The 25883-nt window shown below is 37.2% G+C and overlaps 1 non-coding gene across 1 annotated transcript; it reads right to left on the minus strand.

Moving 5' to 3' along the window:
* Window positions 1-24830: 24830 nt before the first annotated feature.
* LOC118601849 lies at window positions 24831-24949 on the minus strand. Its single transcript, XR_004950630.1, has one exon. It is a non-coding gene; the product is annotated as a 5S ribosomal RNA (ribosomal RNA).
* Window positions 24950-25883: the final 934 nt, after the last annotated feature.

Consider the following 25883-nt stretch of genomic DNA (forward strand, 5'->3'; position numbering starts at 1 on the left):
GTCTCCCCCATTAGACTGGAAGCTTCGTGGATATTCAGAGCCATGTTCATTGTGTTCTCTGCTATAGCTCTGGTGTCTAGAACAGGGTTTGGCACAAAGTAGGTCCTCAAAATGAATCAATGAATAAGTAGCTGTCTTCACTTATCTTGTCACTTGTGGTTCTTATGGGTGGTAAAGACATTAGGTAACCACCTAACATCTGTGCCTTCCTCTTCATTTACCCACCTCCCTTGCAATTAGTTGTGGCCATATGACTGCCATTGGCCAGTGAAAAGTGAGCAGAAATAATGTATACCAAAGCAACTAATATCTAGTACATATCTTTCACACACTATTCCCCTGCTAAAATGCTCTTGAAGACCACAAGTTCCAGATGGTGTGGTTATAAGATGGAATAGGACCACCAGACCTATGTAAAGCTTTATGAGAGTTAAGAAACAAAGCTTTGTTGTGTTAAGCCAACAAGATTTTTCTTGTGTGATAGCATATATTATTACTCTAACCCATTATGTTTTTATTCCATTTTTCACAAGTACATACAGAGCTTTACAATACCACGGTGTTAGACTATTGAGGATAATGATAGTTGGAAATTGACCATTGCCCCTCAAGTTTAATTTTTTTTCGTCATTGTCTCCTTACATAGTTAGATAGTTTATGCTTTTTCAAACATTCCTATTGCAACTGGAACCATGACAGAGGAAGAGTGGCTCATTTCATAATTTGCAGAATACACTTAATGTAGTTGGACCAGACACCCTCCTGAGAATAATGGAGGCAATCTAGTCAAGTTATAATAAATGGGGCTGGACCTTCTCCCATATTTTTTCCAGTAATTAGAGGCAAAAATGTGAAATCTTCATTCATCTGGGAAAAGGGGTTGGCAGCTGTTAGGATGGGATGAACATTGAGCTTCATTTTGAATGTTCTTGGCTTGATTTGTTTATGTCATCTCTTTATTCTGCCCACTCAACTCCATTCTGTTTCTTGCTACCCGGAAACTAGTCTGTGGTTTCTAGAAATAAAATGGAGAGAAAGATGGTTAGGATAATCAAGATCATGTTTTATTTTTCACACTAAGCCAGCGAACCTACTATTTTTACCTGTTATATTGTAGTTAAGAGAACACACTTTGAAAGTCAATAAAAATAGCTCACTTTAGTAGGAAAATGAACAACACCCAGGCAGGATAGAATTTGTGAGAGTATCTACAGAGCTCAACGGTAATCTTAGCATCTACTATTTCCCCTGTACTGACCCAGCCAACCTTCACCATTGCATAAGACAATTCCTTGCAATAAATTTTTTATTATCTATCTCTTACTTGTTCCGAATCCTTGGTTAACTTTGACCGTTACACACTCCTAGATACCTATGAAGTAATCCATTTTAATTGCAGAGCTAGACAAGAATAAGATTAGCAAAACAACTTGGTTGGCCTCGTTGGTGATCCCACCTACAGTAAAATCTGAGTCAGGGGTCACCATTTTAGGTGGCTTCAAAGTTTCTGGGAATGGGTAGAAAATGGAGGATGGAATTCAAAATGGGAAAATAAGATGCCATACCACAGCTGGTCATGGTTAGATAAGTCAGCAAGAGGCTTGGTGCCTTGAGTAGCAGTTCTAGCAAAGTCATTACTCACCATCAACACAATACAGTACGTGGCACCAAGTGTAGATTATACCCACGAAGGCCCATCTTATTTGCTTTTAGGTGATCAGCATGTCTCTCTTTTTAGCTATTAAAGGTGGTGCCTGGTTCATATTCCATTAAAGCCTTCATGGAAAACACCTGAGAAATGATATTGCCAGTGTCTGTTCTGGGCTCTAAAATGGAAACTCAGGTTTCCATTTTCTGGTGTATAAAATTTAAGGAGTGGACGTCCCCAAGGTTTTTTTTTCATTCTATGATTTTCTTCGATAAGCCTAACAGCTTGCCTTATGAATTAGAATGGTCTTCAAAGTAAAGAATGTGTGGTCATGGATTTAGGTGGGCTCTCCTCAGAGAATTTGAAATGTTAAAAACCAGCCTCATCAAGAGGCTTACCCCAGTGTGTGGGGGCTGCAGCCCCCTAATACTTCACAAGTCTACCTTCTGAGAGACATTTGCACAATGATGGGAATTCTTGTGAAACTGAAACCTCTGCCAGTTGCTGTTTATCACAGTTTCTCGATTTGCTTTTCAAGCACCAGACTGTGAGAGAAATACCTTCACTGCTGACATATCACTGGTTTTCTCAGATTCCCAGTGGGCAAACTGTGACCTGAGATCTGGGGCCAATATGTACAGAACCGTCTAGAAAAGGAAGACCAGTGTCGGGGCAAGGTGAAAGGAATTCTCCAAATTTGGATCGAGATTAGTTTGAGTAATGAAAAGCAAACAAGAAATCTGATAAACTAGTTCTTTCTAAATCCAATTATGGATCAAAAATCAACCAACATGTCGAAAAAGGAGATCAATGCTTCTAAAATCAGAGAAAGTGCCACCACAGAAAGCAGTTTCAAGCCTCCAATGCCACAATCCCAGAGAGGCATCAATAATGCAATTTTTAATCAGTGGTCAGTCCTAAAGTCAGATTACATGATCAAACGTTTCTGTCTGAGCAGAATCGCCAGGTGACTGCTAATTCATCTGTATAATGAAAAAAATAACTTTTCACGTATTTTCGTGTGACTCGTTCCCAAATCTATGTAGATGCTATGGTGAGAAACAAAATACAAATTAATCTTAAAAGCCTTATGAATTCCTAGTAGCTTTCAGACTTTTGACTACTCAAAGTCTAACTACTTTCACATGAGATCCTTAGCACTATTTTCACTTTGAAAGAGGGTCCTTTGAACACAAAGTTTTCATCCTCTGCTCAGGGGGTGCCCTCCTGGGAGAGGGAGGGAGAAAAGGTCCTGCAATGCCAGGCTCTGCCCAGCCTGCCTGCCCTCAGCTTCGTGGAGTCCCTCCAAGCCCACAGTTGCTGGTTCTGTCCACACAATCCCCCGCCACAGTTGTCAGTAATGAGAGATATCCTCAGCTGTCCACAATGAGAGGGGACACAGAGAGAGGCCACCGGGCCTGCCAGCGTGTGTCCCTTAACCTTTAAAGCACAGCCCTGTGTGATGGCAAGGCAGTTTAATGAAAATCTCTCTAGAGCTCAAGCTCAGCTATTTTCTTTCTTTTCTTCTTTCTTCTTTGAGTTTATTATGGGGGAGGGAGGGAGGGAGTGCTGGAGGTGAGGGAGGGAGTGAGGTCTTAGAGTAGGTGTAGGAGGGAGGCAGGAAGGAGCTGAAGTAATGAAGTAATCATTGCCTTAAGTACGAGCCTCTCTCTCTCTCCTCCCTCCCTCCCTCCCTCCCTCCCTCCCTTCCTTCCTTCCTTCCTTCCTTCCTTCCTTCCTTCCTTCCTTTCCTTTTTTAAATTCCATCTTGCTGCTTTTTTCTTTCTTGCTGGGCTGCGTTTGCATTTCCCTCAGAGTGTGTGTTTCCCATTTCAGCCAGCAGATAGATTTAAGGTAATCACAGTTTTGTTTCTAAAAATGTGTTTTTCTGCTTTTTTCTCATCTGCTGTCTTTTGTCTTTGAAAAATAGGGATATTTAGCCACATAAAATGTGGAGATTCTCTTTCCAAGACTTTTCTTTCAGAATAAGCATTCCAGATCTGAGTCCGCAAAACACTCATCTCGGTCTTTAGCCCTAATATGAAATACGATAAATGGGTTAAGGTATATTACGTGAAGCAAAATGGTGAACTCACAATTTTTCTGCCTGTGTATCTTCTGGTATAGGAAAATCATGATACCGGATTTTGGATATGCTCTCCTATTTCTTAAGTAAACTCCAACTGTTGATATCATATTTTCAACGTGAATACATACGCATCTGGAAATATCCTAGCCTTCATTTCATAAAAGCCTCGTCACTTCTTGCTGCAGGAATGACCAAATATTAGACATCATATCTTTTCATTCTCAAGTACTCCTGAAGCGAGCTCTATACATTAAGCTGGTTATGTTGCTTTCAGATGGATTTCCTGAATTGTCGGTGTCAAGTATTTTGCTCTCTTTTCTTGATACTCAGCTTCTATTTATAGTGAATAGATGATCAGAAGCCAGGGTCAAGGGCAGTTGTTGTTTGGTCAAGCCCAGCTGTTGCATGCTGATTGGTAACTGGCAAGGTGTGGCAACTGCCATCTGGTCATGCCAGGTCCTGATAGCCCTGCCAGCGTTTGTTTAATTCAGGCAATAGCAGTTAACTTCAGCTTGCTTTGCAGAAGCAAACCCAGTGAGCTGTTTTGAACACTCCAGGTAGTCAAATTGGTTCCTGGGTACAGATGCAAGTTGAAAATTAAAAACAGTGTTGTCTGAAGTCATAGGGTCAACCAGGACACACTTTTTGTCTTTCCCTCCTCTTTAGGATTCTGAGATGGAAACTCGTGTATCTCAATCCCTTTCTGACATACAGCATTGAGAACTTGCAAAACATAAATAAGAAAACTAATTTCTGTAGCTCAGAGGGATGAATATTTTCATAACTCTCCAAGTACCAGAAAAGAGAAATGTATTACACCAATCATATGAATTAGCATGGCTTCATGGATCAGTACCACTCAGAAATTAGATCAGTCCTAAGATAAATCAGGCTATGATTACATTAAATATATGGGTTTTTTTTGGGGGGGGGGGAGGTGGGAGAGGAAATAGGACTGAAGTCATTGCTTTTTGACCAGTAGATTATAGGTAATGCTATTGAATATCCCTGCACTGTAGGGATTAAAGGGCTGGTGGGGAGGGGAAACCTGCTCTGGATGGATTCAGAACTCTTGGCAGGACTTATGCAGGTCCTCTTTGTACCTGCAAATGACTTTCACAATAATTTCAATCATCATTAATCAGCAGGCATTGTGTGAATGACAGATGCTATATAGTATCTACAAAACAGTCCTCAGGATCTGATATTCTATAATCATTTTCCCCATCCAAGGAATAGTTCCCCTTTTTCAGGAGAGGAAACTGAGTCACAATGAGAATAAGCTCTTTCGTGGGAAGCAAGATGACCCTTGACCTCAGTTTCTCTCTTGGCAGTGAAGGACTTAGGTGGGTGATGTGCCAGGGACCCTTTCTTCCTTCCCTTGGGGAATTCTCAGGGAAATGGGCTCCTTTGCTGGGGACAGTTATTTTACTCTGAGGATAAAAAATTAGTAAGTTCTCTGGAGCTTAAAAGTTTTATTCAAGACTCTTAAATGTAAATGTTTGACATTCTCATGTGCAGAGACCCTGTTTTTAAGGGAAGCTGTTTGGTTTGGTGGCTGAGAGTATCCACTTTGGGATCCACTGGGCCTAAGGTTGAATCCTAGCTCTGCCACTTACTCCATGACTTTCAACAGCTTAACTTCTTCAAACTGTGGTTTCCTTATCTGTAAAATGGGGCTGCGAAGTGACAGTCTCATCCTGTGCAATGTGCGCCAGCACATCATCTCCCACTCTGATGGATTAGCCAAATCGCAGGACGCCAGCTGGGTGAGCTGGGCGTGTCACCTGAATTCTGAGTGTTTCTTCGTCTGGTATTGGCTCAGATGCTCACTTGGGGCTGAGCACAGATAAGATGGGATGCTGCTGGCTACATCCAGCTGTCAAGGCTCTGGCTGTTGCCCATTCCTTTCTCTCCCACTGATTAATCTTACACCAAATTGCTTTTGTGAATATAACTTTGCCTTTGCCAAATATTTATTAGTTGTATGATTACATTTAAATACATCTCTAATAAAATCCCAAATGGTCTCATAGTTAGCCTTTCCAGTTATGTGTAGAAAGTGATTGTGTTTCTGATGAGTTTTGATATAGAAGCACTTTACACAAAAAGAAAACCGAAGCCATTAAGAGTATTTGATTGATAAAATATATTTTACTGTAAGGATCTTGAAGAGATAATTCATAAAAGAGGCAATAGAAATGGTTAATAAATGTGGAAAAATATTTCTATTTCATTGGTCATTTTTCACAATGCAAAATCAAGGAACAATGAAGTCTAATTTTTACCTGTCACGTTGTTAGATTTAAAATTAAAAACAACAAATAATTTTCATGGCTGGTGGGAAATTTGGTATAATCACTTGGAAGTAATTTGCCAATGTATAATAAAAAGCCTTTAAAATGTTTATATCATCCAATGCAGTCATCCATTTAAAAAAAATAATATATTTTTAAAGAGAACAAAAAGTTATAGTCAAAGATATCTGTTGCAGTGCTGCAATTTTAAATAGAAAGAATTCGAAATAAGCTGAGCACAATAAAAGGATCGTTAAATATGCAAATAGAATGAAATATTTTGTTGGAATTAAAATAAGATTAGTAATAATTGATATCAATACTTGCCATTTATGAAGCGTTTACTATATGCTGGGCCCCAGGCTAAGCACTTTGAATATATATATATTATCTCATTTAAATCTTATTATGACAGATTAGTAAACCCCTAATTTCCAATGATTTATTTATCATCTCGTTTAAACTTATATGACAAATTTGAAAGTTGAAAAAATATTAACATGGGAGAAGACTCTTATACTTTTCAGAAAAAGTAGTAATAATAATTAGTATAGAAAATTGCATGTAGTTTTAACTCAACTATCTGAATACAATAAATCCACTAGAAGGAAGGAGTTCCTGAAGTAGCAGTGGGAGCTGGAAGGTGGGTGATAGCTAATCCCTAGTTACCTTCCATCCAAACGCATATTATTCTGGGGCTGTGGATATTTATTGAGAAAGTTACCAAAATATTAAGAATGATTTTCTCTGTATTGTGGCATTATGGGTAATTTATGCTTCTCTGTATTTTCCAAATTTTCTACAATGAGCATGTAAAGTATCACATAAAAATAAAGAATAAGATGCTTCTTTAACAGTTTAAAAACCAAAAATGCAATTTGGTTTACTAATTTTTTTATAAGTGAGCAATTGCTTCTTCTTTCATACATTCCCTTTAGTTCCAACGGCTCAGTATTTTAAGCAGGAAATGGAAGAGGCAAAGCACAGTGGTCAGAGGGAAGAGAGATGTGTTTCCTTCCTAGCTCTGGGGAGTGAACCATGTGATGCTTGCAGCAGCATCTGTGGTCACATATGTTACAAGTGAAAAAAATATCACAGTGAGGTTGGCAAAGCGTGGGGCATTACCCAACCTTGTGTAAAGCTACTGAAATGTTTTTAAAAAAGAAAAAAGAAAAAAAGAAACCTACTTACAAAAACAAAACAAAACAAAACAAAAACCACTATGAAGGGGCAGCACCCTTTCTATGTTTTTTAAGAATAGAGGCACTCCTCCAAGTCGGCATGTATGCTATACTTTCGGAGAAGAAACTAGAAGTAGGCTCAGAGCCCCCTTCAGCTGCTGCAGGATCTTTGAAGACCAAACTGGAGCTAACTTTGAGGCAGCTCAGCATCTATTGACTCTGAAGTGCTGAAACTGCCCCTCTGGGGGCAGGGTGTGCCCTCAGTGCCTGCAGAAACTCAACCAACAGAGGAGGCCTTGGCATCCTAAGCATTGGGGAACCCCCTGTAGGGTGGGATACCAGACTGGGTTGGGCCCCACAGGAAGCAAACAGCTTTTGTTGAGGTAGCTGTGCCTAGCAGTAGTGGGCCCGCCCTTGTTTGCAAGGGCTTTCCTGCTGGGTTCTGTGACTAGGCAGCTGAAAGCAGAAGGCTTGGAGAATCCCCAGTCCCAGCTCAGGCCTGAAGGCTGAAGTTAGGTGTGTTCAGAGAAGTCATTCTCCCATCTAGAGGGCAGCTTAAGCAGCTGGGAGGAATGCCAAGTACATGGTTTCAGATGAGCTCCGAGCAACGAGACAGGCTGACTTTTCAAAGAATGTCTTCACTTTTCTTCAGAGCCATTCATTCATTTGCTCATCTGACGCTTACTCAGTATTATATGCAAGGAGAAACCAAGAGAAGTAAGACAGCAGCAGATAGCTGCTCTCCAGAATTCCAGGGAGGAGGGAGAGAGTCAACAAGTCTCAGTGGTGGGCCCAACACCAGGGGATCATGGGACTCTGGAGTAGACTCTCTCTCAAGCCAAGGGGCTCAAGGAAGTGACAGAGCCAAGCTGTGTCCTACTTAGGTACTTCTCAGACTTTAATGGGCATAGGAATCACTTGAGAATCTTGCTAAAATGTAGCTTCTTATTCAGGTTTGGCCATGAGGTCATGGCTTTTCCAGTCCACAGATATCACAGTGCCTGATACACATGAGCAGCTAGTGCTCATTACATATTGAGTTTGAAATGAATGAATGAATGTTAATACCTCAGATTGGGCTTAGCAAGAGACTAACAGAGTGTTTAAGAGCATAGGCACTGGTGTTAGAATGCTTGGGTACAAATCCTGGCTCTGCTAGTTGCTAGCTGTATGAATCTGGGCATATTCTATGACCTCTCTGCCTTAATTTGCTCATCTATAAAATGGCGCTAATAGTAGTACCTGCCTCAAAGAGTTGTGAGCCTTACATAACTTAATACATATAAATTACTTCTATCAATTATAAACATTCTGTAAGTGATTTCTGTTATTTTTGTTAGGAGATAAAGTTGATATTAGCCAACTTGACCATATATTGACTGATACAGTTTGGTGAGGATGGGCATATTTGTCTAAGGGAGGGCTTATAAGTAAATGTCATTTATTTTTGCCATGTCTGCCCTCCATTAACATACATAATAGCAGGTTATTGTATTATTTCTCATAAGATTTTTCCTTGAACCTAAAATAGGAAAGCACACATAATGACAGAAATGGGGGTCTTGGCAGAATACTTCAGTTGAGGCCTTTAGGTATGAGCTGTTTCTACTTATTAGGGAATGTCATGGGGGAGAATTTTATTCTGTCTCCCTATAAGATCACTTGAGCTGGGCTTCTGGGATTCCAGTAGACCGTGAAAATAGAAATGTTTGTTCAACAGCCAGCCGGAAGGTATAGACCTACCCAAAACTATAATATCAGTGAAAAAGGTCAGGAACTTCATGACACCACTGCTCAATAATGTTGTGCATTGCTTACAATTTAGAGTGGTTATTGAAAAGCTCTGGAGCTAATACCATCTATGTTTTTTTTCTCTCTCTCTCTCTTTTGCCTGTGAATACTTAGACCTACACTAGGCACATGTGGCTGTTTATATTAATGACAATGAAATAAAATTTAGTTGTACTAGAGACATTCCAAGTGTTCAGTAGCCACATGTGACTAGGAGTTAACAAATAGGACAGCGGAGATATAGATATAGAGCATTACATTGGACAGCACTGACTTAGAGTATAAGTTTTTTACTTTAAGAGTTGCTAGTTGTAATTGAGATACCCAGAGATGGCAAAATCCAGAACTCATGCAATGGGGATGTTGCAGAACTGAATATGAAAATTAGGAAATGTAAAGGGTAAGTTTACTTTTGGACAACAAAGTTTGACTTTACATTTCAACAACCGTTAAATAACTGGGCACTTACTCTATGTACAGCAGTAAACTAGGGGCTCTGAGGAAGAAAGCAAAGTCTGGCAGATGCAATTACTGACCCCAAATTGCTTGCTTTTGAATTGGACGTAGAACAATAAATAGCAGTCCAAGGAGGTGTGTGAGAAAAACCCAATGACATGCTGTGAGACCAGAGTGGATTTGATAAAAGACATGATGCTTGAGTTTGAAACAACAGGATGCACAAGTAGAACTAAGTCAAGGAGACAGAAATAGGTATGGCATGCTAGGAAAACAGAAAGCAGGTACTCCAGATGAAAGAAAAATATTCATGGGCAGTCAGATCGGAAGTGGGGCTGGGGTCAGATTTTGGAAGCATTTTAATGCCCATCTAAAATTATCAGATTTTACCCAGGTGATTAGATTCTATAATGGGAGCCATAGAAAGGTTGTGATCAGAAGAGCACAATGATGCAGGTGGTATTTTGCCAAGGTGAGTCTGGCAGAAGTTATAAAGCTGGACTGGGGAACCAGCCATTTTTGCTGGGATATTAACCCAGAGGTTGTGGGGAAAATCTGGGCAAGAGATGAGAAGGACCTGAAATAGATCATTCACGGGGAAATGGAAAGAGGTGATAAAAAGGAAAACTTAATCAGTTTTGACCGAGCAGGAAAGAGAAATGGCAGAAATATAGACAAAGATGACTTACCTGTTTTGGATGTTTGGGATTTAGGAAATATCTGTTGATTTGGAACTTGGGAGGTGATTTCTAGGTGTAACTCATCAGATCCTATCATATACCTTCTTGAACCGCTATTTAATGTTCTTTTATGCATTGAGTATTTATCTAACTCCAGAACAAGCAATCTGGGTCAGTGATTGCAACATCAGACTTTGCTTTCTTCCCCAGAGCCCCTAGTTCAATACCATGCACAGAAAAAATACCCAGTTAGTGAACATCTGTTCTACAGTTAACTGTAGAGTCAGGCCCTATTGTTTAAATGTACGCCTTAAATTTACTGAGGTAAAGAGAAGTAGGAATTTTTATTTGTTTTAAAACAAAAATCCTGAGAAAATGTTTGATTATTTTGGTGGATAAAGATGAATGCCTACAAAATGCCAGTTGTCTGAAAAATGGTAATACAAACACCTACCTCGTAGAATGGTGAGGATTAAATGAAAAGCATGCAAACTACCTAGCAATTAGTATGTTATCAATAAATGTCATTTGATTCTAATCTAATGAACTGAACAAGCATACATAGGACTGGAAAACTACATGCATAATTTTATGGCACCCACTGTCTTTCCACCCACCCATTTGTTAGGTGCCATAAAATGAGGGAAGTCCTAGGTTTATTCCAGATCACTCTGGGAAGAATTGTTAAAGATCCTGTTTACTCGGTGAGTCAGAAGCCAAGGAGGACCAGCCCAGAGATAATCACACACTCAGGTTTTTGGCTTACCCCTTACTTGTTCTTGCCTCTTTTACTCTTTAGCAATGAGATAGCTGTCAGTGGAACATTGGAAGGTAAGACATGTAACAATATTAAAGAAAATTTTCCAGAAATGAACGACACAGACATTTACATGTGATGTGAATGATTTTCACAAGCATGAGAAAATCAGTGTCATTGCACTAAAATTCAACATGTCAACTACTGCTACAACCCACCTCAGGCTGGGCCGCGGCACCCTGAAATGAAGGCCACAGTCTCTTCCCTAGTGCTTTCCAACTAGTTCTCTGTGTATCAAGGTCAGACAAAGCTATTTAATAGACCACCTTAAGCTTGTTAAGAACCCCCAGGAACCTCTTTCACCTGAACAGGAAGTCTAAACTCCACTGCTTGGTTTTTCTCCAAAAATCTCATCCACCAAGTTGATTCGATTTTATTTTCCCATTTTTCCAAGTGCATCCTTAGTTCTAATAAAGAAGAAATACACTCTTTATTGGACTGAAAGATTCAGTACTCACTTCCCTTCTGTTATTTGGCCGCTACCCTTAACCAGTATGACCTCACTGTTACCCTCTGCTTTGCTAAATTTACTCATTCTTCAAGATGCAGCTAAGACCTACTTCCTCTATGAAGACCTTTCTGATTATTCCAAACTGTAGGCATGTCACCATTTTCAGCACTCCTACTGCACTTACTTACGATGACAAAAATCACTATCATCTAATTGTCTTTTGTTTCTTATTTATGTTTTTCCAACCAGATTGAAGTCAGGGTTTATGTTTTGCCCTTAAGATCATATGATCAAGATTGATGTTTAAAAATCCTAACTCTGGTTCAGGGTTTTCAGTGACATCTTAAAGATTTGACCAAGGGGCAGAATCTGCCATCTTTTCCCTTCTCACTTCCCCCACCTATTCCCAATCTTGGCTTCTATCATAGAGGTCCTAATTTTAGATGCTTTCTATATATCTACTACCTGAATAAACTTGTGTTTGAAAAAAAGATTCCTTAGCTAATGCTTGAGAACTACAGCCTCCAGATATTAGAAACATGGGATAAATGGACTAGTCATAGTGGTGAGGAGTATTCTCCATCACCCCCTTCTCGTTCATGACTATTTAAAAGCTGATCTACTCAGAGGAAGTAAAGTAGAGAATGGGACTCGGATCTTGGGAGATCCATGCCCCCTATAGAAAAAGTAATTTGCTCCTTGTAAGAAACTTGTAAAGCACAGAAAATTATAAAGAGCATAAAAATCAACTCTAACCTTTCCACCCAGTGAGAAACCCTGTTAATCCTGGTATGTTTTTCAGTTTTCCAACCATGCATATGTATAAATATAATTTGTCATAGTCATGATCATTCCATATGTCAAATTGGGTGACATCCTCTTTTTACTTACAAGTATACCACGATCACTAAAAATCCTCTTAAATATATTTATAATGGTTCGCTATTGCAGTTTGGTTCCCCAGAAAGCAGACTCGGAGATGCAGATTGGTGTGCAGGACATTTATTAGGGGATGTCCTTGGGATTAACAGCTGCAAAAAGAAAGAGAAGGGAGCAGGACTAGACAGAGGGAGAGGTTGGTCTGTGATGTAGGCCCAGCAAAGGACTTTGCCAACTTCCTAGGGAACTCTGGAGCAGGAATGATCCTCCTGAGTTGTCTTAGGTTTGAGTGAAGAAGGGGCTGGACCTTTATATCCCCAGGTGACCACTGATTGGTTTCAGGCTGCCCCTGGAAGGATGCATGGTCGTAGACCAAGACAATCCTCCAGGAGGGCTCACAGCTGAAGGCTGTCTTAGGGTAGCATTTCAAGGAGCTGAGAGAATAACGCCTTCATTCCCAAAGGGGGATCTGTGCAGTATGCCACACAGCCTCCATTGTACTCATAATGCTACATTGAATGGTCAATAATAATAATGACTGAAATTGAGTACTTACCACATGACAGCATTATGCTAGGTGATCTCACTTAGCCCACAACTTTCCAAAGAGATGATGTCTCTACTAATGAGGAAATAAGAACAGACACTAACTGGGTCCCACAGCTGATAAGTTGGGTAGCCAGAATTTGAAACCTAAGTCCTTGTTTTGGTACATTACTTGAAAAAATGTTTCCAAGGAAGAATTTGAATTTTCTGCTAACTAAACTTATTGTTATAATCATTTTACAATATATATCAAACTATTATGTTGTATGTCTTACATTTATACAGTGAAGTATGTCAATTATATCTTGATTATATTTCAAAATTTTTTTAAAAAAGGAATTTAAGTTTCCAGGCAAACTCTTACCAGATATTGAAGTGATAAGAGGAATATTGCACTTTCCTTTCATCTTCTGGATGAACTAGAAGGTTGATTTTTAGAAATAGTAAAAATAATCATTGCTAACCTCCAAATTAGAAACACTTCAGTAACTACATGAGGTCACATTTTTTAAAGTTATGAATAAAGGACAATAGAGACTGTCAGGAGCTATTTATAACATGTTCAATTCAAACTCTTTTATTTAATACACAAAGCAGCAACTACACATTGATGTGAAACTTCTAACTCAAGCCATCTCTTTTTTTCTACTATGCATATAAGTTATTATTTCTACTACTTGTGAGAAGAGAGGGTAATGCTAGGGTTATATGGCAATCTAAGATTTTTTAATGTCACATTTTATTATTTCTTATTTTTGTAAAGCTATTCCAATTAAGGCATGATAAAAATGAATATTTTATTCTTTATATTGTTGCAGATGTTAGAGGTTGTTTCGGTTAAGTTCATCTTCCATTCCTACCTTTGTATGACAACTTTACTAATTTTTTTCCAGAAGCCTATGCAGACTATTTTGTATTTTTAAACAAAATTTTCTTAAAGAGAAAAAATTTACCAGTTTTCTTTTTTTTTTTTTTTTTTTTTTTTTGTACGACATGCTGCTTCTTAGAATGAATACTGTTTCAGGGAGATTGCATTTATTTATTTATTTATCCCACTTAAGCATCAGCAAAAAAATTAAAATCCAGGGTCAGTTATTGTTTTGGAGTGTTCTCAGCAATATAATTTGGTTGCCAGGCAACCTGTGGGCAGGCGTTAGAGGGAGGAAGAGAAAGCTCCATCAGCCAGCCAGCGTTTTCAAGAGCAGTAGTGGCTTTCATTTCAAAAGTGCTAAACAATAGGACCATGCAATTTGCCTACTTAGGCCAAGTTGCTTACTTTTCTTCTTGAAAGGAAAATTAATCTGGTTTAGTGCCAAGTAACATTTGCAACCATACTTCTTCTGCCAAGCATTAAAAAAAAAAAAAAAAAAAAAAAAGGTGTTTCGCCCTTTGGGAAATAAGGAAGTTCAGTTTCTTCATGTTTTACAATCTTCTCCCTCACTCTCTCCCTCCCTTCCTCCCTCCCTTCTCACTCAGTCTGTCTGTCTGTCTGTCTCTCTCTCTCTTTTTTTTTTTTCAGAAAACACTTTATTTACTACCTATTAAAACAAGAGATAGAAAAGATCAGGAAAAAGAGAGTTCAGTCAGCACTTTATGAACCATAAACACCCTCACACATTTTCTAGAAAGCCATGTTTCATAGTCTGAATTTGTTGCCTACTATTCTTGAGCTTCTGAAATACACATGCACACACACACTGATGAGTCAGAATGGCTGCCAGTATTGAGTGTCTCAAGTTAAAGATGGTGGTTCTCTGGTGTAGGTTAGGGTTGGGATGTAGAAGCAACACTTCCAGGGCCAGAGGAGGAGATGCAAGGGCTAACCTAGGTAACAAAAAGTTAATGCTCGGAGAATTGGGTAAGAGGTTAAAGGGGACTACTACATTTCTACTGTTAAGGCACAAGTTTTCATGTATGGAGCCTGGTTTCAGAAAGTTCTTTTGGAACAGCTGCACTCAGACATGGAGTTGCAGAGGAGAGTATTTTGGGCCTCACATAATTTCCTGTCTTAGGGATGAAGAAAATGGACTAGCAGCCAAGGCTAGCAAGCTGTTCCTGGCTGAATGTGAACTAGGCGTCAGCTCTGCATCATCAAAAACTCTCCTATGCTTTTTTCCCCCTTTGAGTTATTTAATTTTTATCTGCCTGCTCCAAGTTTGCAAAAGCTATCAAGAGTTGGTTCTGAGTTACATTTGGAATAACTTTAACAGGATTCTCATGCCTTCACAGGCTATGGATGGTCCAGTCTAAGGATGCCAAGACCCTAATTTGAGGTTCTTCAGAAACACCTCTCATCTCCTGTCTTCTTTTCTATTGATATTAGTAATTAGGATCCTTACTGTCCCACAGCTAGGCAACAATCCAGTCTGCTAACTGGGCTTCCTGATGGCAGATTTCTTTTTACCCAGTCCATCCACTGTATCCCCACACCCTCTTCCTTCCAGAAGCTTTCGTTTTCAGCATCTTCTCCAGTTGTTTGTCCTTTCCCTTGAATACCACTATTGCTTCATAGGATTATATCAGCTCTTCTCATAATCACAGACAACAGAACTCCCAGGTTAGTATGTCTTAGAATAGAAGACAAGCCACCTTGTTGGTTTTCAGAGGCTTGCTCCAAGGTCTGGGGCCCCTCAAAGTTTGATAAACAATGCTCTGTAGTTTTTTACTTGAACAACTGACCCTCTGTAGTGCTTGTTCAGTTTTTGAACTCATCGTAGTGTTTTATGTTGATCTTACAATGGGCAATTATAAGAGAGAGGCACAACCAGGAGAGAGAAGAAGAAGAAAAAGAAGAAGAAGGATGAGGAGGAGGAGGAGGAGGAAGAGGAGAAGAGGAGGAGGAGGAGAAGAAGAAGAAGAAGAAGAAGAAGAAGAAGAAGAAGAAGAAGAAGAAGAAGAAGAAGAAGAAGAAGAAGAAGAAGAAAGAAGTAATCAAGGCAAAGAAAGGGTTGGACACCCAAGGGAAAGGAAAAGATGGAGAAGGAGACTTCAGTAGAAGGATGGAGAAAGAGGATCAGAAATGGAGGAAGCTGCTCAAGGTTTTCAAGAGGTGACTTTGCGATCCTAGTGCCAAAAAAAAAAAAAAAATGTGCTTTCACATGATCAAGAGGTAACAGGCAACAGAATAAGGGAGTTGGGGATGCGGGGGATGCTGGTAAGAGATGAAGGTCCAGAGTAGGAGGATTTAGGTAAATCTTTTGGGGTGAGAGGAGTGCACATTAGACTCAACGGGCATTCATCTGGGCAAGATAGTTAGAAATGGGACCCCTCTTCCTCTCACTCTCCCACTTCTGACGTTTTCTATCCTTTTCCCTATCTCTTGGATATCTTATGTTTCTTTTTCTCTTTCCTGAATCGACCAACAAAACAATCAATCTATCAGTTGATCAATCGCCCTCCCTCTTCCCACTTTTCCTCTCTTACCTAGAAAGTGTTTTGCATATAGTCAATAATATTGTAGTAAGTATGTATAGTGCCAGGTGGGTACTAGACTAATTGGGGGGATCACTTCATAAATTATATAAATGTTTAACCACTGTGCTATAAGCTGAAACTAATATAAAACAATACCAAATGTTAACTCTAATTGAAAAATAAAAATTAAAAGAAGTGTTTTGCCAGTTATAGGTCTTGACCTATTAACAGATTGTGAAATCAATGTTATGGGTTTTAACAAGCATTTTCACGACATTGAAGTAGAATAGAATATATGAAATAATATACATAATAAATAGTATATGTAATTTTGGCATTAAAATGCATCTTAAGGTAGGGGTAAACTTTTGTTTTAGTTATGTGTGTGGGTCTGAGTATCTGTGCATAAAATTATGTTTGTACTGTGCATTATGGTCCAGATTAGTTTGAAGGGAACTTGGATATAACTCACAACTAAAGAAATTTCTTTATTATTGGATATAACTATTAGTGTTTTTCTGATAGTTTCAATATTTCTTTCTCTCAACTTCTACTCCAAACAAAAATAATCCTAAATTTTAAAATTACTTTTTCCTGGAATTTTTTCACCATGGGGATTAGCATACATGGAAAGGAAATATGTTCTCTAGCTGAAAAACTTCATAGAACCCAGAATTTACATAAAGTACTGACTTCAGTTAAATCTATTGGCAATATCCATTTGCTAAGTGCAAACCAATTCAGTTGGTTAAGGTTGTTGGCTCAGAGAGGGTAAATTTCTTTAACTACTCTTGGATGCATTTATGGCAGGCAATAGGATGCTGAGACATGTAATTGATTAATTTTTTAAATGAACTATGGCAGGCTTTGCCTGGGGCTAGGAGAGATAAGTGGGGAGGTCCCACGCCTACCTCCAGGAAACTTCCCTCCTTGATCTCAAGTCTGTTCTGCCCATCAGGCGAAGGTGTTCGGTTTACTTGATATGCACTTGTTCACTAAATATTAGAATTAAATAATATACAGCCTACATGGTCATCTCACCATCCCTTCTATCTTTACTGTCTTACAAATTTCAAAAGTAATATATGTTTGTTGACTCAAAATCAAGCAATACAAGTGTATAAAGGAAAATCTCAAACTCCTCTTCCCACTGCTTTATCCCCACAGCCCCCAGTCTCATGCCTCACTTCAGAAGAAAACAGCAGTAACTTTTTGACCTGTATTCTTCTAGATACAGGGCGATGTTGAACTTTAGTGTGCACAGAAGGCGCCTGGGGTCTCATTATTACAGGTTCTGATTCAGCATATCTGGAGTGGGTTCTGAGATTCCACATTTCCAACAAGCTGCCAGATGCTAATGCCGCTGGTCTAGGGACTAGCACTTTTGAGTAAAGAGGGGTATAATGCTTCACTTTCCAATACAATAGCCACTCACCCCACATGGTTATTTAAATTTAAATTTCTTAAAATCAAATTGAATTAAAAATTCAGTACCTCACTCCTACTTGCCACATTTTGAATACTCACTAGCCGTATGTGTCTGTCAGCTACCAGATTGGATGACACAAATAAAGAATGTTTCCACTGTCACAGAAAGTTCTATTGGACAGCATGAGGCTAGCATGTTCCATGGGCCAAAACTTACCCATATGTACATCTAGGTGTGGTGATAAGAAAGGGATGACTAAATCCAGTGTGAACTCGTTCACTTTCACACAGACATAAAGTGAGTTTTGAAAAGAGAAAGCTGGATTATTATGGGAGTGCAGCAAATGCTGCTCTGTGGACAACAAGGCAAACTCTGTCCTGGGAAGGAGAGGGCTAGGTGTGTGAGAGACAGAGGAGAGCGGCCATCTTTATTGTGGGTACCTCAGACAGATGCCAGACCAAGGTTCTTTCAGGTTACCAGTGGTCTCTGACCAATCTAATCGATCAGTTATTTAGGCCTGTGATTCAGCAAAAAGAAGAAGTTCCTTCTCGGACTAGCTACTTCATGCTTGACATCCTATGGAAATAATAATCTCTTAGGACAGACTGATGTATAAAAGGTTATTGTCATGTAGTTTTAGAAGAGTGAAGTTTAAACACCATGTCATGACACTATGTAACCACTGAAAATCATGCTTTCTAAGAATATTAATGATGTGAGAGCATAATTAAATGAGAAATGCCAAAAAATCTTTATAGTCATGTCTTTTTTCTGAGTGATGGGATTGCGGGTGATTTTTGTGTTCTTTCCTGTATTTTTCACAATGCTTACAGTAAACATGTTAGTTTTTTTCCTGTGTACCTCTAAATATGTCCACAATACTTGCTAAGACCAAGGACATCCTCTTACATAACCACAGTAAAAGTATAGAAACCAGAAAATTTAAATCGATATAAAACTATTATCTATTCAAATTTGTATAGCTATCATGCCCCCTGCCCATCCAGGATCAAAGCCAGAATTACATGTACTATTTACTATGTACTATGGACTAATTTTTAATTAGAAAAAATAATAAACACTTTTTTTTTAAATCAGAAAGCATTTGAGTATAAATAACTGTCAGGGCAAAGAACAGAGAGTATTCTCTTATGGATTGCCTCTGATTTTTCCTGCTCAAATCATATATATATTACTTTTTAATCACCCTTAATTTTTTTGTTTTACGTGATTACATGTACTTTGTGGCAAGGTGTATTAAGGCCAGATATAATATTTTATAATTGATAAAATGTTTATTTTATAATGAGTGAAGGATGAGGATTTACTTATTAATTTATTCAGTCATTCATTCAATAGCAGTTGTTGAGTACCTACTATAATCCAGATAAAACACAGGCCCAGGAAATCAAATTATTTTAAAATTATAATTTGAGAGCTCAGAATTTCTAGTTTATCTCCATGTCAGAGCTGTCCATAAATCATCTTTGATTAATAATTGGCTATTTATTGCTTAAGGAAACATACATACACACTCATGCAGAAAGAGAGAGAGAGAAAGAATAAATAAGATCCTACAGTCTTAAGATGGATTTGATTTAAATCCATGCAGTCCTATCTAGGTAAAATTCTATATTTTCATATGCACCCAGATAGAAAGAGTCACAGACTTTAATAAAGTAGTTTTATGAAAGGAATATTCTTGTCGTTTTTGAGAGATAGAATGATATAGTTTTTATTTTTAGAAAGTACATATTTCAACAATTTGTTATTGATCATTTATTGAGGCACAATTAACTTATGATAAAATGCACAGACTTAAAGTATATTGTTTGATGACTTCTGACAAATGTATACACCTGTGTGTCATCATACACTCATAATGTTGAATATTTTCATACCCCAGGATAGTTCCATTTTGCCTCTTTGTAGTCAAGCGCACCACTCACATTTTCCCCTCATCACCACCCTAGGCTACTGCTGTTCTGATTCCTATCACCGCTTGTAAGTTTTGCAGGTTTTAGAACTTTATGTAAATGTATTTATATGGTGTATACTCTTTTGTGTCCTTTACATAATGGTTTAAGAGTCATTCATATTGTTGTGGTGTTAGTATTTTACTCCTTTTTATCACTGAATAGAAATCCTATAGTATGAAGATACCACAGTTTGTTTATCCACTCTACTATGATGAACGTTTGGGTTTCTTCCAGTTTGGGACTATTATAAATAAAGCTGCTATAAACATTACATATATTTCTTTTTGTAGATAGTATAATATTTTCATTTTTCTTGGATAAATACCTAGAAGCTCAGTTTCTAAATTATAGGTTATGCAAATATTTAACAATATAAGAAATTAACAAATTACTTTCCAAGTGGTTGTATCATTTTACATACCCATAGACAATTTGTGAGAGTTCCGTTTCTCTACATCCTCATCAGCGTTTGGTATTGTCAATCTTTTTACTTTTACTGATTCTAGTGAGTATGTAGTGGTATCTTTACATACTTGTGGCTTTAATTTATATTACCTTGGTGACCAGTGATTTTTAGTATCTTTTATTTCTGAGCTCTTTGGCCATTTGTATAATTTCTTTTTGAAATAGTTATTCTAATCTTTTGCTTATTCTCGTTTACTGGGTTCCTTTTTATTATTGAGTTATAAAAGTTCTTTACATATTTGGGATACCAGAAATATATCAGATATATGTATTGCTAATGTTTTCTCTCAGTGTGTAGCTGATCTCTGCATTTACTTAATTTTTTTTTTTTTTGAGAAGCAGAAGTTCTTAATTTTGATGAAATATGGTTTCTCATTTTTCTCTTTTATGGTTAAAACTTTCTATTTCTTAAGAAATTTTTATCTACCCCAAATGTTAAAGATATTCTCCCGAAGTCCCTCTAGAAATTTTATAGTTTTAGCTTGCACATTTAGGCCTATGATACATTTTGAGTTAATTTTTATATATGGTGTGAGATAAGGGTTGAGATTCAGTTTCTTCCATATGGATGTCCAGTGTTCTAAAAATATTTGTCTAAAAGACTATTCAAGAAGACATTGAATTATATTGGCAACTTTGTCAAAAATTACATATATATACAATCACTTGTGTATATATATGCATATACATGTATGTATGTATATGTGTATATATATATATATATATATATATATATATATATACAGTCAAGCACTGGTATAGTTAAGCACTGATATATTTTAAAAGTTATTTCTACCTAAATTTATAGAAACATCAAAAAACTAATCATAATCTGTTATTTTACTTAACCAAAGGAAGTTGAAGTGAAAACCTTGGAAGTGACTCATCTCTGATTTAACAACTGTTCATAAATATTTGTGAGACTTGTTGCTCTGTTATGAGGACACTAGATATAATCCATATTTTAATTGTTTTATTTAATTTTTTATATGCTTATGTATATATTTTAGGTTTTATAACAGTATATTTGTTAAAAATCAAAATAGAATATGTATTTTTAAATTAAAGCTATTTTTTCCTTAAAATACAAATTTAGCCAAGCCATCAGAGAACATGTAGAAAATGTTTTGGTGTTTTAGATTATGTCCTTAAAGTGTTCAGACTTGGGTTGGGGAATGAAACTGACCTAGAAGATAATAGCCAAGTACTGTACATCATAGCACATTCCCTACTAAACTCTTTATGCCATGACGTTCCTCTATGCTTCCACATGGAAATTCCACAACAAGGCATACTCCTTGAGCCCAGTCTGAGAGTGGCCTCCTGAAACCCTGTGGTCTCATGCGTTTGCCCTTCACCCCATCTTGCCCCTCTCCCAAGTCCCAAACATACTAAAGGAGAGGACCCATCATGTTTTGAGGCAGAACTCACTACACCAGTGCTAATAGTCTGGATGAAGCCTTCTTGATGGACCATAGACCCTTCCCTGTGCCACCAATGGCCCTTCCTGTAGGGTGAAGGAGACTACAAACGTGTAGGAGAGAGTAAGGGTACATTTGAACTCTGCTCTATAGCTAGTAGTAGTTAATAAGAGTAAAGTTGTTAATCATGGTTAATTGTTTCAGTTAGTTTACTCTTGTTAAAAATCCTCACTTATTTCATTTAGCATGGAATCATGGCCTAAAGGAAAAAATAACTCAAAACTGGTCGTCAAAAACTTGGGTTGGAGTACCAGTTCCTTCACGTATCTTGTGTGTACCCACAGGTAAAAGGAATTATATCAAACGATGCACAGGGTTGTGTGAACATCAAATAAGAGCACTCTGCAAACTGTTACTCAAATGATACTCAAACCATCTTTTCTTCAGTAGCCCCCAAAGTGACTGATATTAAAATCTGACTTAGTACTTTAATAGGCTCTGTGGAAATCAAGTGCATAATGATTTGAGTTGTTTGCTTGATTCGGTCCTTTTAAAAGCTCATCAGCAAACATTTGCTTGCTAAACGATTCCCCTGTAGCTTTGAAATAAATTAGAGATGGTTCTACAGGATAGTTGCTAGGAGCCTAGGTCATAGTCATTTGTTAAGGATTAATACTTTTACTGCAGAAGTATTGAAAATATTAGCCAGACCAAGGGCTGGAAATAGTGTAACTTTGTCTTTGGCATGTAAATAAAAACAAAACCTTTTCCCGTAAAGCTACATAAATACTTCAAGTATTGTAAAATAGACATTATTATATCTTTCCCTGATATGAGCTAATTCAACAACTATTATGTTGATTCCCTCAACTATAATAGTAATGTAAACTCATAATAGAACCCTTGGAAACCACAGACACATATAAAATCGAGACTGAAGATTATTTAAATCTTTACACCCAGAGATAACTGATAACATTTTAACGAATATTTTCTAGTCATTTGTTCTCACATACATATGTACTTTTTAGAAAATTTGTAAAGCATTCTTGACATAGTTTTGCTTGTTGCATTTTTTCCACTTAATAGCATAAGCAAATTCCAATGTCAGTGAATATTTTCAGAAAAAATAATTTTGAAGCCTGCCTATTATTTTATCTGAACTTAGTATACTTAAAACCATTTATATAATTTTTCCAAATATGATTAAGTTAAATTTATAAAAACTAAATTTATTTATTTATATTTGTAAATGTTAAATCAAGTTGCTGAAAGAACTCTAAATTCTGTACAAAGTAAGGAAAATAATAAAATATGTACCCTCAAAAGCACTCATGAATTTTAAAGGTCACCATACATCCTCACCAGGGGGAATATTACTCCAAAGGGGTGAAAATTGTTTTGTTTTTGGTGAAAAATCTTACCCTTTTTATGGATAAAGCACAGATACATGGTACATAGAGTATACAAAGAGATACACAATCTATCTGTAGTATTAAAATTTCATGAGGGAGAGGGCCAATTAGGAAAAACAAGGCTAAAAAGATTTCTTAGGACAGGTGATAATGAAAAGTAGGTCAAGAGACACTGAAATAATCTGGTAGAAAACTGAATCCTGCAGAGCAATTCAGTTACTTTAAACTTAAGCTCGTATTGAAGAAATATGATTCCTCTCTAAGATATAGAATCTTCTGATGTACTACTATAAGTTTTACCTGATAATAGACTGTCATTTTTGAGTTCAAGATTCAGAGGAAAGAAAATATGAAAGTTAAATGAAGGTTGAAATTCCATATATTTCAGTCATGTTACATAGTATCACTACATTAGAAAACTATTCATTGTCAAAGGGAAAACTCATTTCTTCTACCTTAAAAACCCAGATTTAATCATTTATCTCTTGAAAGAAAATATCGGTTTTTTTTTTATATTTTAATTTGACACACTTCAGTGGTTTTTAAGAGTATGAATTCTCATTTCATACACAAGTCCAATAATTAAAAAGACACCATTACCACAAGAACAAAAATGGTAGCAAGAGGCATTGACTTAGGTATTTTTTTAAATAACAGCTTTATTGAGATGTAATTCACATGACAAAATACACACTTTCAGAATTATACACTTTTAGAATCTAAAGTCATTTTTCATACATTTTCAGAGTTGTACAATCATCACCACTATCTAATTTCAGAACCTTTTCATCACCCTCAAAAGAAACACCATACCTAATAGCAATTCTTTCCCATTCCATTTCCCATAGCCCCCGCAACTACTAATCTATTTCTTATCTCTAAAGATTTTCCTTTTCTGAACATTTCATATAAATTGGATTGTACAAGATGTTGGCCTTTGTGACTGTCATCTTTCAATTAGCATAATGTTTTCAATTCATCCATAACGTAGCATGTATTAGTATTTCATTCCTTTTAATGGCTAAACAATATTTCATTGTATGGACGTACTATATTTTGTTTTTCCATTTATTAGTTGTATTTTTGGAATGTTTCCACTTTTTTGGCTATAATAAATAATGCTGCCATAAATATTTGTATATAAATTTTTGAGTAGAAATATTTTTGCAATTTTCTTGGGTACACATACATAGAAGTAGGATTGCTAGGTCATTTGGTAATTCTATGATTAACGTTTTGAGAAACTATCCAACTATTGACCAAAGCAACTGTGCGATTTTACAATCCTGCCAGCAGTTTATGAGGATTTCAATTTTCCACATCCTCATCAACTTTTGTTATTGTCTACCTTTTTTTATTTTAGTTATCTTGGTGGGGGGTAAATGGTGTCTCATTGTGGTTCTGATTTGCATTTCCCCCGTGGATAATCATGTTGAGTGTCTTTTCCGGTACCTATTGGCCTTGCATATGTTTTCTTTGGGGAAATGTCTATTCAATTCTTTTCCCCACTTTTAAATGGGGTCGGTTGTCTTTTTATTATTGAATTGTGAGAGTACTTTATATATTCTGGATACAAGTCCCTTATCAGGTATACAGTTTGCAAATATTGTCTCCTGTTCCTTGGATTGTCTTTTCATTTTCTTGAGTGTCCTCTGAAGCACAGAAGTTTTAAAACTTGATAAAGTCCCATTTATCTTTTTTATTTCTTATGTCACTTGTGTTTTTAGTGTCATATCTAAGAAAACATTACCAAATTCAAGGTCACAAAGATTCACTCTAATATTTTATTCTAATCATTTTATTCTAATAGTTTACTCTTACAGTTAGGTCTTTGATTCATTTGGGGGGAATTTTTAAAAAAGTTATTATTTATGCCTACAGCACCTGGTCTTCCTAGGTGGTCTCCCATCCAAGTACTAACCAGGGCCAACCCTGCTTAGCTTCTGAGATCAGATGAGATCGGGTGTGTTCAGGGTGGCATGGCCATAGACTATGGACCATGGCTCCACTGGGGCATGAACTCAAGACCTTCTGCATGTAGCAGACATGCTAACCGCTACAGTATGGAACTATGTCCAGAGTGAATTTTTGTATATGGCGTAAAGTAAGTGTCTGACTTCACTGTCTTGCATGTGGATATCACAGGGCCATTTGCTGAATGATTGATTTTCAATCAAGATACAATAATGATTGATTGCCAGGTCAAGATCTTTGTCTGGAACACCCTTTCTTTTTTATTTTCTGTCACCCTTTTTCTTCCTATCCCTATTTGTAAAATACCATTTATCATAATGATAATGTTTGGGAGTCATATCTTTTACTGAATACTCTTTATTATTATCAATAATAGGGGAATGGAGTGTTCTGGCTGTTTTTCCCCATCTATAAATTGCAGTATTTGGACATAGGTTTCCCTGATGTCCTTGGGGCTTTGGTTCATACAATTTAGTATACACCTCATCCATGTACTGTCGCTTTAAATAATTGACTCGGCATCAAATTCCCATAGCATTAAAATTGTTCTCAAGAAATATAATATTTCTTTGAAAGGGCTAGATTGGAAACTGGAGGGAACACACAACTAAGAACACTTGACTTGGAATGGGATGGCATGTGTTCTGGTGAGGGAGGGTTTCTAAAAAGAGGGGTGGCAAACGCTTTCAAGTGCAACCGAGAACGAGCTCCAATAAAGGCTCTGGATTTAGCAGCCAGGACATCACTGGTGAGCGTCGAAGGAAATCCCAATAACTGGTTGGTGTAATGGTTAGTTCTGTGTGTCAACTTGGCTAGGCTCTAGTACCCAGTTATTCAATTAAACATTAATCTAAGTGTTGCTCTGAAGGTATTTTGTACATGTACAATCAACTCACTTTAAGTAAATGAGAATTTCTTTGTTAATCTAGATGGTCTTTATTCGATCAGTTG

This window comes from Rousettus aegyptiacus, unplaced genomic scaffold (assembly GCF_014176215.1).
Source record: "Rousettus aegyptiacus isolate mRouAeg1 unplaced genomic scaffold, mRouAeg1.p scaffold_m13_p_4, whole genome shotgun sequence".
Lineage (NCBI taxonomy): Eukaryota > Metazoa > Chordata > Mammalia > Chiroptera > Pteropodidae > Rousettus > Rousettus aegyptiacus.